The sequence below is a fragment of the Triturus cristatus genome, chromosome 6 (genome assembly GCF_964204655.1).
Source record: "Triturus cristatus chromosome 6, aTriCri1.1, whole genome shotgun sequence".
Lineage (NCBI taxonomy): Eukaryota > Metazoa > Chordata > Amphibia > Caudata > Salamandridae > Triturus > Triturus cristatus.
In genome coordinates this window covers 1,736,086,094-1,736,104,662 of record NC_140589.1, presented here as the reverse complement: position 1 = coordinate 1,736,104,662, position 18,569 = coordinate 1,736,086,094, and positions in this window count along the sequence as shown.

Below are 18,569 nucleotides of genomic sequence, written 5' to 3'. Positions count from 1 at the left end.
TGTCAATATCAGTGATAGGCAAATACATTAACTGGGATAACCCCGTACCTGTAAAGTTCAACAATATTAGAGGGCGTTTTCTTTTGGACAACTTGAAAATGACCCCAAAAGACTATGAAACCGTAGATAAATGGCTTCCCTCATTCACGCCAAGCAATAGTAACTACCTAATTGATGGTTTTATTGCAAGCATGTGGTAGCAAATGAGGAATCTTCTGCAGAACCGCGAGGAATCTGTCAGAACTAAAACATGTCCAGATGTAAGCTAAGCTGCCTCACTCTGCTGGTCAAACAGGATCCCAAGAATGCATCCCTCAGTGACCAGAATAGGGTGTGTGCCCATGATGGGTGAGGTGCAAAATATTGTTCTTGTCATCCGTATAAGAGAGGACTTGAAAGCCAAATGACTTGATTTGACTTACCAATGAAGATATACAGTAAAAGGCTGGATTCAGAGCAGAGCAAGGGGGCACTAAATAGGACTACCTGAAAGAAAGCATAATGCGGAGCTATGGAAATTGTGCTGCCTACAATCAGTCAAAAAAGGAGCCATGACAGTCCAAAGCGTCAACCACCCTAATCTCTGATAGTTTTGAAAAGTGAATGGGGTGAGAAACCATGTCAAAAACACCATTGACATTAAGGGCCTGAACACGACTAGCCTGCAATAACTGGATGCTAATGGTACCATGGTGATTGGTGAATGCGTGGGGTTTGCAAATTATTGTGTACACAACAGGCAACAAATTATGAGGACTCTGAGGAATAACTTGCAACTAGTCCACGTTAATACCCATTCCTGCATACACAAACAAAAGTTTTGCACTATTTTCTCCCATGATTTGAACAAGATTTCTCCAGATGCAAATTTCAGGAGCAAGTTGAAGATCAGCAAGAGCAGCAGTCAGAACAGGCATGGGCTTGAGACAATTTCGGACAATACCCAAGGAAATCCTAAGGTGCCACAATCAAACTGCCTGCACACGTCTGCATTCTGCTTACTCCAATCAAAAGACATATGCTACCAGCATGGAGAGTAACCCAACTGCACCAGAAGGACTTCTTTGGTACAAAACCATAGCTGGCCACTGACTAGAGCTCTCTTTTCCACCTTTCTTCCAAGTGCCCATCTGCACTGCGCAGAACTGGAATATTTGGTCATCACTGCTTCCTATTACCTGAACTGACATTCTGATTGGACTAGTAGTATCACCCATAACCAAACATCTTTCATGCTGGAGATAACCCAACTTTATGTTTGAATTACAACTTCTCTGTCATTTCAAGATAGCTGGCATCTGGATGGTGGTCATGGCCTACTTCATAGCTTCACAGATGCTATACAGGCGCCCCTCAGGGGTATCCTACACCATGCAGAACATCTCAACCAGGGCCTGAAAAAATATGATCACATCACCCCATCCCCATCTTAATGGAACTCCATTTGCTCTCCTTGCCGGCCCGCACCATCTTCTAAAGCAGCTGCATCATTGACAAAGCTATCACGACCAACATCCCTCTAATCTTGCAGACAAGCTCACCATTTCTGGTGCCCTCAGCCAGGACATAAACAGAATGCAAACTAAGAACTGTACAAAAGAAAAAACAAGACAATAGGCCTTTTCCATCTATGCACCCAGCATCAGGAACAACATCCCCGTAGTCATCAGGACTGCCCCAACACTGCTCTTATTTAGGAAAGAGTTGAAGACTCACCTCTCTAAAGACCAATACATCACAATACATTAATCATCCACAACCCAGCGTCCTTTCCTATTATGCATTGACTTTATGCTCGTCTGTGACCATTAACAGAGCTACGCTGCCTTTTGGCTAGGTTTGAGCCATAGAACTAACTACCACATACGTGGCTGGTGAACAGGGAACAGCTCTCAGACCTCTCCTTATCGGCACATTCTACTTTTAACAACTTAAAAATGGGTGCTCCCCTAAAAGCAAGAAGAGTTTTTCCATGGACTCAGGCCAGAACTAAACTCAAGTGTGAACACTACTGTGTGGTATGATTGGTTTAGATTATTCCTTGCAATTGTACCCTTATTGCACGTGCTCATAACCCAATCATCACCGCTCCTTTAAATCTGTCACTGTTTCCAGGGTCCAAGCACATATAGGACCCTTCCTCTTTATCTTAGTGATAAATCATATATTTCTGTACTGTAATTGAGTATTATGTGGAAATTTGCAAAAGAAGCAATTCATATGTTGTACACATCTTTCTGATACATTATCAAAAAAAATATTTATATGTTGTACATATCTTTCCGATAGATTAAAAAGAGACCCAAACCATGATTCCCCATATTCAGGTTTCCATGCTCCAGATTCACTTCACCATGACCACACTCCTCACTTCAGGGGCTCTTGTGTGTCGATTTAGATACCGTATATAGGTTTCCAGATTTAGGTCCTTATATAGGCACAATTCGCATTGCCCATATTTAGGCATAGAAGTCCTACCCTTATTTAGGCATTATCCATGCTAACCAAATACAGGCATGGCCACCTACATCCGTTCATCTACGTCACGAGTTCTTGGAAAACCAGACTCTTAAGCCTTTAGGACTTCCCCTTGCTTGGATATTGATTTCTCCAAGAACTCATTTATTATGCATGAACATCTATTCCTTAGGGGTTCATTCATGACGTTCTTCTGCCCGACTTTTACGTCAATACTGGCATTCCTAAACATCTTCAAGGTATAAATATACCTTCACTTACCATGGCAAACCACAGTTCAGCTGCCTACTTGCACGACGCGGCTCGCCACGGCAAGTTCGGAAGGAAGTCTGACGCACTGACCAGACGCTGTCATCCTCCTCACAGAGAATCCAGCTCCAGTGTTTGTGACTCCCCTTGCGGGGTGTTAGAGATCGAGACTCGGAAAGAGATTCCAACCTCACTCATTCTAAGGTATGGAGCGGACTAGAACCTAGAGGGACTTTTGGCAAATCTTGGCAACAATAGCTAAACTAGACTATAGACAATCAGCACCTACTTCTCACCTCGTACTACACTTAGGTTAGGTACACTGGGGTAGAACTAGCTAGAAGCATCAGATGAGTATTAACATTTTAGCCTGTATGTATTTTTATGAATATCTGTCATAGCTATAAACCATGCTATTGCAGTATTATTTTATCTTACTGCTAACGCTGTACATATTATACTTCACATTCTGTCTTACGATTGTAGAAGTTCATATCTCTTGCACAAGAAATAAGACTGTTCAATAAATCCCTTTTATTGAAACGCCCGTCTATCTATTTCTGTGTAACTCTGTAGAAACGAAGCATGCATGATTGACTGAGTGAAACTGTTATCTATTGTTTCCATGATTCTGAGATTGTTCCGATTCCAAGGGAAACAAAGTTGTCATGTTTATGCTGTTGTCAGAAACTAATCCCTTCTTGTTTATTTGAGAAGTTTCTAGTGACCTCTGAGCTAGCTGGCACACACAAGTAATTAAGTTTAATGTACTCGATAGAGACATACTGACCTCAGTCCAATGTCAAAACTATAGTGTATATTATTCCAATGCGCAGAGCCTATCAGGGATATAGGAACTACACTACATGGCGCCCAAAGGTTTGGTAAGGCACTAATTTAACGCTAGATACTGAAGTAACTCAGTCGTGCTTTTCTCAGAGACCCCTACTCATAATACTCCATAAGACGTCTGGAGTGGGTAGGGATAATATCCGCCATAGCTGAGTAGAACAAAAATCCTATGTATTAGCTGTTTGGTTTATTCAACGTTGAGGGATACAGTGTTCCAAAATATTGTACACCTTATCTTTGTTCCCTTGAAACTTGCTGTGCAATTTTCATTAAAATAAATGTCCCTAAACGAGGATAACAACACCGGAACCAGTGGAGCTGTACCCGACGATATCGCAGCAGCTTTTGATTATACAGGTTTTAATGAAAACGATGAAAATGCAAAAATCATCGCTCCAAATTTAAGGAGAACCATCACTCTAAAACATGGCCTAACAGCAAGAGGTGGTAGGGCAGTTTTTGTGATAGAGGCACATGAATCTCACCAGAGGTATTCTATTCATGGATAGTATTCCCAGAATCAAATCCAGTAACTAAAATGTTTCACTTCTACATAGAAGATGAACCACCTGAGGAATATATTCCTTTCGAGGATATTGAAATTCCACTCACATACCAGGAGCATGATCTCTGGTTTAAAGGCACCCTAAAACATTACAAACACATTACCAGGCTCGGTTCACTAGGTAGACCAGGAGCAACATGGCCAATTTTAGCCGGCTACACACCTCATCCGGACATTGAAGTAATGTCAGACGTAGAATTACTTAATCAGATACAAAATTTAATAGAATTACACAGATAAACCACAACTGTCCGAAAGTCCTGAAAAGGTCTTTACTAAAAACAATCCTGCCTCTTCTAAAAAGAAGTGGGAAAATAACAAACAACATTCAAAAGAGAAAGATTCTCAAACCCGAGGTAGGTCTCCTCAAAAGGAGCCCTCTGAAAGAAGGTATAACCTCAGGAATAGGGATCATTTGAGAAAACCTGACAGGTATCAAGATACTGATACACGTTCCTCCTGTACCTTTCAGATATCGTCACAGACATCCGAAAGAAGAGGACGGTCAGATCAAAAAGAAGAAAGCGTGAAGTCCAAAGACGATCAACACGTTCAGAAAAACAAACCAAAACCTCAATTCTCCAAGAAGAAAGTAGCAGGTCTGAAGATCAGACATGCCGAGGATTCTGAGAACACAACTCAAGAACGGAGAATGGGCTCAGACAATGTTGGACAGTGCAGCAGAAGTACCAATAGCTCGCCAGAACCTGAAGGGACTGCTGGAGACAGTGGACTTGAATGAGGACATTCAGGTTGAAACTGTAGATACCAGGGTTAGTTCTCCACACAGGTTATATGAAATAACACTCCGGATGGAGGGAGACATACCAAGAAAAGTGAAAGCACTCTTTTGGGAGCGACTTTCAAAGGGTCATGATGTACTTCTAGCAGAACGGGACTGGCCTCCAGAATTTGTCAGAGAGTGCCCACATGGCGAAGACATCATTATGCCAGCCTTCTCTAACCATGTTCCAGTACATTTAAAATATACTTTTGCCAGGAAATGGGCAGTGGCCCAAGCCCCAGCATTATACAAAATTCATGTAGGATGGATGAAGACTCACCTCACCATAAGATCCAGTTAAAAAAATCAACCAACTGCACAAAGGCAGTATCCAAATAAGCAAGAAGCTAAAAAACAGGTCAGGTAGATCTTAGATCAACTTGAATACCAAGGGGTGATTGAAACATGCACCTCATCAATGAACAATCCTTTGTTTCCTGTTTCCAAACTAGACAATACATATCGTCTTGTTTTGGATTACAGACACCTAAACTCTTGTTGTAAAACATTTGCAGTGCAAAATGCACATAGTACAGCATTAATGAATAACATTGTGCGTATAAAAATATAAAGCCACATTAGATATTTCTAACGGTTTCTTTTGTGAAAAACATAGCACCTGAAAGTAGGTATTTGATAGCTTTTTCAATAATGGGGACCCAGCGTCAATTCTGTCGTCTCCCTCAGGGATTAAAAAATAGTCCAGGGTTATTCTCAGCAAGTGTAACAGAGTTACTACAAATTTATGATGACAAGGCATTGTCACATGTCGATGATATCTATCTGACAGACGATGACCTGAACAGGCACTTGAACAGGATGAATACCATTATACTGGGCTTCACCTCTGAAGGTTATAAATTCAATTTAAAAAATTGAGAATTGCCCATCTCAACGCCCTTTTTCTAGGATATGAACTATCAAGTGAAGGCAAAAGCCTGGCAGCAACTTTTTAGAAAAGTGTGCGCTGCTCCAACCTCCAAAAACAATGAAAATCTTACAGTTGATTCTAGGTTTTTGGAAGAACATACATTCTAAACTACGCAGAAAGAGTTAAACCTCTCTACGAATTAATCAAACCTGATTTTAAAGTCACACATTGGACACAGGAACACACAGATATCCTGCGTTCACTTCAATCTGACATGTTAGCAACAAAATACTTTCAAACATGCGTAAACGTACACAACTTAGTGATCCGAATCATTCCGGGTCAATGTGGATTCACCTACTTAAATTTTAACGTAGGTGAAAAAGTACCAATTTCATACAAAGCACATTTGTATACGCAAGCATAAATTAAGTTTACATCGACAGAAAAAATTCTGAATGCAGTTCAAACCGCTGTAGCAAAAGAAAGAGCCCTAGCACAGGGGAAACGCATTATGGTTGTAACCCCTGTACCAGCCTTAGAGGCAGTTACAAAAGCGAGTATTTCAAATGCAAAAGCTTTACATCCAAGATGGATACAGTGGGTTAATTCTCTTGCTGCAACTGATGTTGAATATGTTTTTGATCCTTATTTAAAAACACAAGCATTCCTGCAATACGAACACGAGTTTCCTCTGCCTACTGAAATTCTCCGTCTTGACCAGTACGAATTTATAATTTATCTTGACGGATCTGCATAACCAGCTACGGGGGTAAGCAAGCTTATAGTGCAGCATACGCGATCGTTAAAGGTCGTATGCTTGATGGCAAATTTAGACCAATGGTCACAAAAACGCAATCTCTAGGAGATTGTACAGCTCAGCGAGCTGAACTACAAGCATTTAAAATGGCACTTGAAAATACGGATCGCGAATTCCCCACACTCAGTGTGCGATTCTTTTTATTGTGTTCAATCATACAATGAATATTTACAGAATTGGTTTCAAAATGGTTTCAAAGATGCAAAAGGTGGCACAATCAAGCATAAAAGGCTTTGGGAACAAGTAGTTCAGTTGCGAAAAGGACTGCAAAACACTCACGTGATACACATGCTGAGTCATCAACGTGATGGCGTTCACGTTGAAGGGAATTCATTGGCTAATGAAGCCGCGAAAGGGGTTGTGCAAACGGCTTCCGTAGCTGCAATCATTCGTTCAAAAACAAAAATAGATAGTGAAATACTGGCTGTCAATGCTTCAAGCAAAGGCAGCGGTGCAGCGTTACCCAAAAGGTTTCCACTCAAATACTCATATATAATTGATGCGAACAATGTTCCGTTTGCTCGAATCCCTAGAGTGGGGGATAGGGTAATACCAAACATGGAACGAAGAGCAGCTTTGATTTACGAAGCACATCTGGGAGAGGGTCTGACACATCAGGGGATCTCTGAAACAATTTTAAAACTAAAAGAGATGTACTGGTGGCCAGGAATGAATACACTGATTCATATCGTCATAAATAACTGCATAGACTGCAATAGAGATCGCAGTACAGAACGCCACCAGACACCTGACTACAACATAACCAGCCCAGTTCAGACACCATTATTAGACAGCATTAGACTATCTACGTACAGGCGTCCTCTTGGACAACTGCAATCCCACAAACACAAAATCAAGGTTCCTATGGATGTGGCCTCAGCGTTCGGCTGACGCTCGAACTGTTATAAAAGATTTGCAAGTCTTTATCGGCACATACACAATTGGCACACCACATTCTGACCAGGGTCCAGCGTTTAGCTCTCGAGCTTACAAAGAAGCCATGGCCAGTTTGGGCGTAGCATTGCGGTATTGTTCTCCATTCCATCCTGAGGGAAATTCTGTTGTGGAAAGAAAAAGCCGGGACATAAAGCAGTCTATAACAGCTAGGGTTCAAGGAGAGAACAGGTAGTAGTGTCCCCTAGAAGAAAAAAACCGCACATCGAAAACTAGAAAACTGTTTCAAGGTGTCAATAATAGGCGTGATAAGTATAATGTTGCTATACTGGCAACTGGGTGCTATGTCAGCCTCAGACACCTACTACCCAGAGGTGTCGCATGCACATCAAACCAGTAGTATGCATATAACAGAAAATGAAAAAATGAAGCTATTGCAGCACAACCATAGAATCAAATCAAGTAAACCAAAACAGTATTGGTCATGGGTCAGTGTACTCCCATAAAAAGAATCTTTTGACAAGATGAGGACAATAGAGAAACATCAAATGAGTACGATTAATCACATCTGATCATCCAATGAAGTTTTCTTAAATGCTTTATTGTAGTCCAAAAAGTTTTAAAAATTCCCAGCACACGATTAGCCGACACGTGGTTCGTCTGATACACAGACTTTTTCAAGGCAGATAATGCAAATATTGATGACTATTAGTGGACTATAATCAATGAACAGTCCGTCACAGCAGCTCGTCCGTGTAAGAGTAGAATTGGAGTCCAAAATTCAAAAGTTGCAAAGGGAATGATCCAGAACAAAGTAAAAGCACCACTGACCGCGCTGACCTTATGCCACTAGGAGCAGTCTCACCAAGTTACCGTTTGAGTAGACCCCCAATGTGGGCTAATATTAAAGTTCCATTTTATATGTAAAGATACCAATAGAGTCGTGAGTAGTCCCCGTAGCCTTAATACGCTCAGGGGAGCCAAAGTTACAAAGATCCCGATTCAAAGAATGATGCCCGGACCATAGCGTAGTGCAACTGTGATAGGTTGACTCCTACAATAGTCGTCGGCTTGTCCGTAAGCACAGTCGTGTAGACAGTGGTGAAAGCTGTGTAAGGGGTCCAACGCTCATTAAACAATTTGCCAAGAAGTTCTCTAGGGGGTGTCACTCCATATGAAGTCCTATTTGGAACTAGAATGTTGATTCCGGACCTTGACATGAAAGGCACAGTGGTGTAAAATAAAAAGTTTGAGATCAAAGATCGTTTGGCTGTTTTACAGGACTTAAATTAACTAAGATTGAAACAAAGCAACGTGTTCCTGAAGCCAACCACCACTGGGGAAAAACCAACCGTCCCAGCAAGGCCTGTCTGGATCCCAAAGCTTGGTGATCTAGTCAGAGAAAAGATCGCGGACAAGAAGGAATTTGAGCCTTCTTACAGACAACCAGTACCTGTCCTAGCAATCCACGGATCGAGAACAGGACTACTGCCTCCCCTTGCTGGTAAAAATGAGAAAAGGTTTGTGTCCATCGACCTGCTCAAACCACACTATGTGGTCGATAGTAAGCAGCAGGCGTGGCCCGTGGAGGGAGTTCCGTGGGGCGGAAAGGCGGGGTGGGGGAGGGGCAGGGTGGGGGGTACTAAAAACCAGAATATGTATAGTTGGAGGTAAGTAAACAATTAAATAAATAAAACGAATTTCGTTACGCGACCTGCATCGCAAAATGCGATGCAGCGCGCGCTACGAAATTCCTTTTATTTATTTAATTGTTTACTTGCCTCCAATTATCCATATTCCGGTTTTTAGTACCCCCCACCCTGCCCCTCCCCCGCCCCGCCTTTCCACCCCACGGAACTCCCTCCACGGGCCGCGGCTGGTAAGCAGTAGGCCAAGTGGACTCCGACAATGTAGTAGGCGCACTCCGCTAGCTACAATCCAAGAGGTTCAAACTGAGAGACTCATCACCTTTGAAGATTCTACAGTGAGAAATAAAGGCCTAAGCAACAAAGCTATGGAGCTCGTCCCTCTTGAGACCCAAATAACAGTTCGTCCTGATACACCGGTCAACAACGAAGTAACAAGTGATCAACTGGTTCCAGCGAATTCAACGAATCCTGATGCAATTCCAACCATTGACAGAACTGCCTCTGGCTATTTCATTAACTTTGATACGTTTTCTGAGGATCCCAGCGAACCTGAAACGACGCCAGCACAAAGAACTTTCAAAGAACAAGCAACAGACTTTTTTCATCTCCTGAAAAAGACTTATCTGGTTTCACCATGAATTGAAGTATGGATTGTTTTGGGAATATTCTTCTTTTGACTTTGGTTAGCTCTAGTAATAACTCTGGGTATGCTGATAAATGGAAGATCTATTCAAATGGACACAGCAAGTAAAAGAGTGAACTTAATTCTCCAGTCACACAAATCACCTCATCGAGAAGCAAGAGACTTGTCAGCAGTGAACATCACAGCTGTTCCTATACCAGATGGTATAGTTTGGGACAGAACTGAATGTAAAATTTTTGGCCAGTCGGAACATTTGAAGATTCCACACTAGAAATGTCTGCAGTATTCACAAATCATGAATATTTAGAGGGTTCATCAGACTATGAACAAATGTATTGTTATAACCACTATGGTCATCATTTCTTGCATAAAACTGCATCATCTAGAAATGTATTTAGGTATAACCAATGGGAACATTGTCCTACACCTTCAAGGGTAGCTCAAAAACTTTTGCAATGAAATTTCCATATTTTCGGGGTTCAACTTATCAAATCCAGAATCATTTTATTTAAAAAATATGAAGACAGGAACAAAAAAAATATGTTAACCAATACGAAACAGATTTATTCTGCAGCCTTTATTGCCCAACTGTCTAGACAGGGTTTCGACTTTTGGAAAGACAACATTGAGACAAAATCGGTCTGGGGTACAAAAGATTGGCAAGTGCAGGGGGTAGAAGCTTTGTTTAGAGCCTGTATTTTCCCTGAGCAAATTATGTTTTTGAATGACACTGTCCAACAAACGTCTTGCCTTGGATTAGCCAAGATCAATGACATGAACACACCGACCATACCTATACCTGCAAGTAATAGCAATCACGGGGGGAGGTCGACATACATAATATTACTCATTACAACAGATCAGATCCAGAATGAAAAAAATGGTTGCTCTGGCCCACAGACACAAACAACTGTCAAGATCGATTCCTGAACAAAACACAGGGTTTCACTACCAATAGACCAGGCTATGTTCAAAGACAGCATCCAGGGGTAGTAACAACATACAGTGTAGGGAAACTCTGCCTTGATTGGCTACAGAAAGCTACACTGCAGGATGTAAAACAACACTTGTCTTTACTTAAAGAAGGCGCCGACCACAGGGAATTCTTGCTAGGACCAAGAAAACCGTGTCAAAAACGTTTCATATATGCCAGTATCTACGCTGCTTATAATGAAATATGGAAGATTATCCAAGCAGAGACTGCAGAACGAATACGAGAAATTGATCGCATTCATTTATAGAAATCTCTCTCTGTAGTAGACAATGGGTTAACGACTGTCATCCAGGATATATTCATTGGACAGCACTGTGTCTTCTGCCATAGCCATCATGGAACAAGACTTGGTCATGCTGCAACATGGTCAGTCTCAATTACGTTCTATAATGCTATTAGGCTGGACGTTCCAAAACTTGCGTTCAGGGTATGTGCCTTGGCGTTTAATCAACTCTACGTCACTGTTTTCAGAATTCAATCTCACTGATAAACAGATCAGACTGGCACAAAGGGGAGCAGACTATACGGTGCTGAGCATTGAAAAACTGGAAAAATTACCATTCACAGTGGCAGAAAAACCAGCTACTGAGTGTATCATACATGGTAATATTACTCTGTCTGTTACAACTTTCCATTTTCAATATTGCCTAAAACATATACCAGCAGGCAAATATGAACGGTTGGGTAAAGAATACATCAAGACATCTTGGGATTTACCTTACACACATAGATGTTGGAGTGGGGGGCGTGAAGTGTTCCTTAGCGGTACAAACTGAAAACGCACTAAGCGGATCTCTCCTTTGTCAGGGTATTAATTTACACAGGGCCTGCGATGGTTCCACTACAAACTTATCCTGTTACCTGCAAGGCTCACCAGCTGCAGTGATTAATCCAATTTTTTGACTGCTTTCAAATGGAAGTTACCTCATGTTGAATGATCACAGCTGCTGTGGCATGTTGCCAGGTATCCCATATCTAGTAACGGTTACATCCAGGGTCACTTGCTGTATGCAAGTCTTGTTTCCACAAATTCAGACAGTCAGGGAGTCGCCTCTATGGCCTTCATTGAACAGCTCTTCTATACGAATTGATACTCTAAGCAGAATGAAAGCCATTCTTTTACAAAAAACTGTGGCACTGACCTTGGCAAAAGAAATCTATGATCTACAAGTCGCAAGGACTTCTGCCGAGATACAAGCCCTCTTGAATACAAACTGCCCTATACATTTCTCAGAAATGTTGGAACGTATCTTAAACATGTCTGATACGAGCGGTATTGTACATGTATTTAAGACCGTGTGTTCAGGACTGTTAGCACCTTTTCAAGCAGTACTCGGAATAGTTCCCAACTTTGTGCACTCTGTGTTTGGTGGACTGCCACTACATTTTGGACTCGTTGCAGGGATCCTATTTTTGCTCCTACTGCTCTGAAATGGCAAGCCAAATCACCAGCGTCACTCCAAGCACCATTGAGAGGTCTAAAGGAGATGACGTGTCGTGAGCACATCATCCAAATTTTAGGTTTACCTCGTCTACGAGAATTAAATACTACATGGTTTCTGTCATTCAGACCAATCTGGCAAGATTGCATCTTACCTGTTCTACGCTGCCTGCTTTGCGGTGAAGAATGCGTGCTAGACATCTGTCTAACACTCCCATCAGTCAAGCCTACGGATATCAATACTCTGCTGGACCCGGTAATGGCCCATGCTGTGTGTTGTCCCCATGGGCTACCAAACCTGATGACGGCATTCATTGAGATCTCACAGACGCAAATCGCTACTGCTGAGGTACGAGAGGAAACAACAGGCACGCAGGTAACATCCGATACAGACATTGCTGATGCGACAAATGCTGATGGCGATGCTTCTCATCTATGTGCGGTTAATCTTCTAAACGAGGTAATCCAACTTTCACCTACAACGGTAGACTACTTTTTGTCTACAGGGTTAGACGATTTCATGTTTTCTCCATTCCCTTACACTGCCAGTGTACCGGGAAGACTCTGAATTTGGCCTTCATTTTTCAAAACAAAGACTAAACTTGGAACTTTTTTCTCTGATAAATTTGTTTTTTCTCTCTCCCAAATTTGAGTTTTTCTTTTTATGGCGCAGTAATCTGCTTAAGGTAGAACTATTCATAGAGAACAGATTTCTTTGATACACTTTCAGAGACAATATGTCAGCTTGTCCATACCAATTGATTTATGTAACTTGACATGAAATGGTTTCGGCCTTTTTTCTTTGTATTTACGAGCCATTTCATAATGTGTATATATATATATATATATATATACATACACATACATGTTCATTCATTTAGCATTCAGTGTAAATATATGCTTGGAATGAAACATTGCTTTAATGTGTACAGCACCACTGCATTTTTATGCATGGCGACAGTTTTTATGCATTTTTACAATGTATTTTTAGACATGTTCTTAAGCCGTCCATATGTAGCTATTTTTTAGATATGTTTAGCATTTTTAGAATTTAGTAATGTCGTTCATGCGAAAGTGGAGTGGGTGTTGTGTGTTGATTTAGATACCGTATATTAGGTTTCCCGATTTAGGTCCTTATATAGGTACAATTCGCATTGCCCATATTTAGGCATAGACGTCCTACCCTTATTTAGGCATTATCCATGCTAACCAAATACAGGCATGGCCACCTACATCTGTTCATCTACGTCACAACGAGTTCTTGGAAAACCAGACTCTTAAGCCTTTAGGGCTTCCCATTGCTTGGATATTGATTTCTCCAAGAACTCATTTATTATGCATGAACATCTATTCCTTAGGAGTTCATTCATGACGTTCTTCTGCCCGACTTTTACGTCAATACTGGCATTCCTAAACACCTTCAAGGTATAAATATACCTTCACTTACCATGGCAAACCATGGTTCGGCTGCCTACTTGCACGACCCGGCTCGCCACGGCAAGTTCGGAAGTAAGTCAAGTCCCCGCCTGACGCACTGACCAGACGCTGTCATCCTCCTCGCAGAGAATCCAGCTCCAGTGTTTCTGACTCCCCTTGCGGGGTGTTAGAGATCGAGACTCGGAAAGAGATTCCAACCTCACTCATTCTAAGGTATGGAGCGGACAAGAACCTAGAGGGACTTTAGGCAAATCTTGGCAACTATAGCTAAACTAGACTATAGGCAAACAGCACCTACTTCTCACCTCATACTACACTTAGGTTAGGTACACTGGGGTAGAACTACCAAGAAGCATCAGATGAGTATTTTAGCCTGTGTTATTTATGTATGCATTTTTATGAATATCTGTCATAGCTATAAACCATGCTATTGCAGTATTATTTTATCTTACTGCTAACGCTGTACATATTATACTTCACATTCTGTCTTACGATTGTAGAAGTTCATATCTCTTGCACAAGAAATAAGACTGTTCAATAAACCCCTTTTATTGAAACGCCCGTCTATCTATTTCTGTGTAACTCTGTAGAAACGAAGCATGCACGATTGACTGAGTGAAACTGTTATCTATTGTTTCCAAGATTTTGATATTGTTCCGATTCTAAGGGAAACAAAGTTGTTATCTGTATGCGGTTGTCAGAAACTAATCCCTTCTTGTTTATTCGAGAAGTTTCTAGCGACCTCTGAGTTAGCTGGCGCTCACAAGTAATTAAGTTTAATGTACTCGATAGAGACATACTGACCTCAGTCCTATGTCAAAACTATAGTGTATATTATTCCAATGCGCAGAGCCTATCAGGGATATAGGAACTACACTACAGGGCCCTCGCAACCATCCAGACTAACCCCCGCCCCCTTGTAGGCAATGGCTTCGATCTGACCTTGTGCTTTATCCAAAAAAGGAACTTCTTTAGGATATCCTTGGATAGCAATTTGCTTGTGCCGCCAACAGAAATGGCATGGAATGCCATGTTAGTTGCAGAGTGTTAAAAGAGCAAGGGCAAAAATAGAAACACACTACATTTAAATATGAATATTTTAATAAGCAAGTCAAAATAAACTGTACAATTATGAAATGTTTATCATAGATTAACACCAGGAAAAGTAAGTACCCAATGCTAACTCCAGGATTTCCTTATATCAGTGCATGGTAGGAGTTAGGATTCAAAAAGTGGCCTAAACCAGTGGTTCTTAACTTTTTCGAATCACACCCGACCCACACACATCTCCCATATCAATTCTGAAATTTGGGGACCACAGCCTAAGCAAGTGCTACAGTTTAAATTCAAAATAAGTATACATCAAATAAATATACAAATTATGATTTATTTAATTCACAAAAAACTATGAAATTCAAAATTTTAATGGGATGGCTGGAGCTTTTCAAAATTTGGTTTTATTCCTCAAACATGAAAAACGCTAAATTCAGCATATTACTTTTTTTTCTTGCTTCTAATGCATGCTCCCTTTTTTGTTGGCACAAACTAGTGCTTCAACTGAAGCCACCAATCGACCATACAACTGTTTGCTCTACTTGGGCTACTCTCACACATTAAGCTAAGGATTCCAAGTTACTTTTTAGCCAACAAATTTAAATGTCTTTCCATTTACGAAACATTTTAATTGTTTTGTATATACTTTATTAATCTGCAATTTTTCCATTTTCTTAACAGGCACCTGAGTAGGCTTCCTGGACCCCCAGGGATTCGCATACTACAGGTCAAGAACCATTTGCCTAAACTGTCCCAATTTTTGGCCTTTTAATTGGAGCAACAACTCTCAGAACGTGAATGCAGAATTGACTATTCTATATCAAAATACGTCTGTGCTCACCGTCTATCCTGATACTCAAATGTACATTGGTACCACAGATAAATATGAACAGAACAAAAACATAAAGGGCATAATTCACAAAGATAAACATACACTTTTGTGTAAGTTTATGATTGTTTGCTATTCACTAAGGGATTTACTAGTAGTATCTTTACGTGCGGCCGTCTCCGTACATAAAAATACCTTTCTTTTTGTGTGCAAAGTCTCCGCACTAGTAACAATTTTACTCGTAAGTACCGTTATGAAAAGCAAACAACCGTAAACTTACACAAAAGTATAAGTTTACCTTTGTGAATCAGGCTCAGAATACGTAAATACAACTCATACAAATAACACAAATTACTGTGGAAAAAAGTACACAGAATACTGTATTAGCTAAGTAAAAAGAACAGTTTTAAAAACTTTGAAGCTAAAACATCTTTCAGGGCTCATAACATTATCAGATAACTACATAATTGTTGGCTGCTACTTTTCACAGCGACAAAGGTATATTTCTGAGGCATTTATGAGCACTGGTCAAGGATCAAGAAGAGAGGCGACTGAGAAAGTGACAAATCAACACATTATTCTGCTTAAATTCACCTAACACCAACTCCATATGCTATTAAAAGTCTTAAGACGTGCTTCAATGATAATCCAAACATTCATGTGATGCTTACCTCAGGACTAACAGTATTTTGAAACTTCCTACTGTACATATCTCTAGCTCTAATTTTTGTATGCCTTGTATTTGCATACCTTTCTTTAGTAACAAGAGCACCCAAAGAGAGTCAACTAGGGACCCTGGGAATTAAGTAATTGAAAGCAACAAATGTCCCTAGACATAGGAAGAGTAAAGTTAGTGATAAATAAGGACCCAATCAGTACTTATAATTTGAGAGACTTGTCCAGCCGGACAGAGGTCATGAGTTTTACTAATATAGAAAAATGACCAAACAATTAGAAGATTCATAAAGTGGGACACAAGCCTGCGTCCAGTACATACATTAGGTCAAAGAGACAAGAAGGTTCAGGCATAAAACATAGTTTGTTATAGATATCATAGATAATTGAGAAACAAACATTTCAAACAACACCCTTATGTGTCAAAATCATGGTTTTTACAACATATCGGGTATTTGTGAGTGTCGACGGCGTTTCGATCCTACTAAGTAAATGCAAGGATCATCATCAGGACAAGGGACAATAATGCCTGTAAGGTACAACCTGAATAACCTTGAAGAGAAGGGGAAGGAAGAAGGAGAAGGTATTATGAACATTATGGACTCAGAGGAGCCATGACTTAAAATGGTGACAACAAAGACCTACACATTACAATTTGTACCATGTGCTAGTAGGGATACTAAGGCGGAAGGACGAGCAATACCGTGGGTATAAAGGTAACACATTATTACTTCAAGTGGATGGTGAAACAATAAGGAGTGAAATTGAAACTCAGATTATTGTAGAGATTATACACGTTACTAATGCCAATTAATATTTAAGAGTCAAACAGCATAATAAAGTGGAGACAGTTGCCAGGCAGGCGTGAAATCACTGATCAGCCGAGGCGTGTGCATTCGAGTACATGCTATATTTGTTGCGGTAACGGGTGACAAATGCCTAAAGCTGTGCTCGTGAAGGCCTTAGAGCGGAAACGCTACGGTGAAAACGGAGTAAAAAGTGAAAGTCGATGGCTTACCGCGGCCGCGGTTATATCAGATACGAATTCTGGAGTAAAAGAAGGGACGAATTAGTTGAGTGAATCAAGGTGGTTGGCGCATAAGCGCTAAGCGCGAGGGGATATTGAAACTTACTTTAAGTATAAAAGGAAAGTCGTGGCCGGTGGGCTAGGATATTGTAATATATTCCTCGTCTTGGCTCGAAGGTCAAGGGTCAACGGACCTTGGAAGAGGTTACTACGGAGTTAGACGAAGGAGGACAAGGTTAGGGAATAGTTGCGGGTAGTGAGGAGGGTTGACACGCATGTGTGAGCAGGCACGGGGCACTTACCGGAGTTAGTACGATAGTGAGACAAGCAGACGATGCAGGAGCAGGATTCCGACAATGCGGCTGCTAACAGGAACCGGGGAGCATGCGTGTATTAAAAGCGTGATGGTGGGCCGGGCTACGGCTGATTCAGGGAAAGAGTGAAAGGACTCTGACAGATTAGTAAACTGGCGGCCTTCTTGAGATGGTGAGTAAGGAATTAAGGAAGGTTACCCATCGTACAATGAAAGCCATATATTGGACTGGAAGAATTGTATGACAAAGTTATAAGTCCAAAAATATGGTGAGCATGTAGTACAGAACCCAAGGGGACAGTTAACTGTTAACTGTTAATGGGCAGAGAGAGAGATTAAAGGATAACATTATAGAAGAATTACATAGTGAAAGAAGAAAGTACATGAGCACATAATCGGTACATAATGGTGGGTGGATGGAATAATACACAATTCCGGGATTTCAAGGAAGAAAGTACTTTGGAATCAGATAATAGTAGTCCAATCCTCAAGTCGATTCAGCCCCGTATTCAGGCTATCAGTCTTAAGGATCCATTTGAGCTCTTCTTTGTTTAGAATTTTAGTAATGTCGCCTCCCCTCGGTGGTAGTTTTACGACAGAAATCACAGTCCAGCGCAGTTGGTCCTCAGAGTGGTTCTTTTCAAGAAAATGTTCCACCAAGGGGGCAGTGAGAATTTTGCAGTGAATTCTGCTCCTATGTTGAGAGATTCGCAAACGGATCTTTTGCGTAGTTTGACCGACATAAATTTTCTCGCACGGACAAAAAATAGCATAAATTACATTGGTAGAGTTACAGTTGGTAAACAGTTTTAATTAGTTTCTGATGTCACCAAAAACAAACACTTTACATTCAATAGTCAATGAGCATACAACACAGTTCCCACATTTAGCGTGACCTGTTAGTGGTGGAAGTGACCAAAGTTCATTGAAAGTGTTCATAGTACCCTTATTAGCAGTTATAGGAAGAGCTGCACGGACCAAGTGGTCTTTAATGT